Here is a 2,292-nt window from a genome sequence, read left to right as displayed (position 1 = left end):
CGTGAACCCCCTATGCGTCGCATCTACACAGGGGTTCCCGTGAGGGGAGGTGGGAGTTTTTTAAATGCGAATGCATTTCTTAGTCGGGGGTTGTCGTGCGTTGGCCGGCGTGCGCCTAGCAACAGCTCTGGCGCGCCTAGCAACCGGAGCGCGTGGTAGCTCGGGCGGGAGTAGCGGAGGGCAAGGGGAGAGGAGGAGCGCGCTCGGCGTGTGAGGGCGCTCGCATCGCGGAGCTCGGGCGGAGTAGCGGAGAGTGAGTGGAGAGGAGGAGCGCGCTCGGGCGTGTGAGGGCGCTTGCATCGCGGAGCTCGGGCGGAGTAGCGGAGTGAGTGGAGAGGAGGATCGCGCTCGGGCGTGTGAGGGCGCTCGCATCGCGGAGCTCGGCGGAGAGAGCTCGCGCGCGGGGCGGGCGTGTTGCGCGGGTCTCTCTCTCCTCTCCGCGTACCCTCTCTCCGCTCGCTGCGCTCGGAAAAATATATATAAATGCTGTGGAGCGCGCGCCTCTCTCCGTGACTGCTTGCCGCAGCGCACTCATCGGTGCACCCAATGCATTCGCATTTCCGCACGATCCCCTTCGGGGAGATGGAGGGAGTTTTTTTTTGCTCTGGTATCAATGAGCAGCATGTGAGCATTGATAAGTGCTTCACTGTTGACGTTTTTGTTACACAAAAGCAAGCCATGTTAAGGCCCCGCGGCAAATATTCATGAAAAAGACTGGACAAAAAAAAGCTGCCAACACATGGAAACCATGTTGATCACGGCACGTTTCCTATTACTTCAGTACCGTTTATCAGCGCTGTGTTTTCCCCCCAACTAGTAACCAACTATCCCAGCGTCACACCTTAAGCCAGAAATCAAACAGTTGCTTGTCAATGACAAGGGATCTGCAAAACTTCCGTGTCTATGCAAAAAGTGAGTAGCTCTACTTTCTGTGCACTGTTTGTGCTGTGAAGCTCCGTTTCCAAACAAAATGCCAGGGTTCTTCTGGAAGATGCACAGTATTAAAACAACAACAACGAAAGAATGGAATACGCAAGCGATACTTTCTTGCACTACACTAGAGTCCTGCGGGAAAGCCAAACCAGCAAGTGATCTTTTTGCTTGACTACAACGCTGCAGAGGAGCCAAGAAAAAGATTCATTTTTTGCTGACACCAAAGCTACCCTGGAAAGCCAAAACGTGTGGTGTCTGTCACTGCAGATTTGCTGCAAGACGGGCATGTGAATGTATTGCCATAAGGAAATTATGTTCATGCCAAGATTTCTGAACCAGGCTGGCGGGGTAACACAATCATTGAGTGAGGTTGAATCAAAATGCGTTATAAAAATGATATAAGACTGTTTGCTATAAATAGCAATAACGGTATAAAATGGTTTTGACACTAGTTAAATGGCCTGTTGGAAATCATTGGCAAAACCTAAACAGCAACTTTTCAGACAGCTGCAATTGTGACATAGCAAAGCATGGTTGGGGCCTGAATTCAGCAGGCATGCTCCAGCTGAGAATGTATCATTGCAGAGCAAAACAATAATAAAGGCTAGGGAAAAGGTGAGCTTAGTTGAGTTACCACCAAGGTATTTGGTAGAGAGAACAGTTACAAAAATAAAGAAGCAACATGGGAAGCTTCATTTTCCCTGAGCACTGAAGCACTGAGCTTCATGTTCCGCATGGCCCATTGAAGAATGTTACACCTGCATGCCCGCAGCACATCAGATTTTACGGTATAACACAGTTTACTTCGAACATAGGTAAATAAGAGAATATTGTATAAGCAGTTCATTTATACGGGAAATAGAAACAGCAGGGTTTTTGAAACGAAGCTCGTAAGCGTGCTGAATGAAAGGGGCGAATGATGAGTTTATGTTGTTACTAATAACAAATTTCAATGACCTTATCAGAAACAAACCCCTTTCATGGAGGGACTGTGTGTAATCATAAGATTTTTTTGAATGAAAGTTTCTAAATGCCCTTTACATGTATGTCAAAGGGGATTTGAACGCCCCAGCCGTGGACTGTGAGTCATCAGCGCTCTTTTCTACTGTTTAGATGATCAAGGGCTGTTGTACAGGATCCACCTTCTCTTCTCACTTTGGTCACCATCTTTCTTCGTCACTGCATTCATGTGCTTGCTCAGGGAGCTAGCAAGCGAGGACGACAGTCGGCACCAACTATCAGCCGAGTTCCTTCAGGCTTGGACAATTGCTGGAGAGGCTAAACAATGTTTTTGAGATCCCTAACTCAGAGCTTTCACTTTTTTTTGCAAAAGAACATCTAGGCAACCCTTCGAGAACT

This window comes from Haemaphysalis longicornis, unplaced genomic scaffold (genome assembly GCF_048455015.1).
Source record: "Haemaphysalis longicornis isolate Haplotype H1 unplaced genomic scaffold, Haemaphysalis longicornis Haplotype H1 scaffold_13, whole genome shotgun sequence".
NCBI classification, from domain to species: domain Eukaryota; kingdom Metazoa; phylum Arthropoda; class Arachnida; order Ixodida; family Ixodidae; genus Haemaphysalis; species Haemaphysalis longicornis.
The sequence above is the reverse complement of the archived record's forward strand: the minus strand, read 5'-3'. Positions refer to the sequence as shown.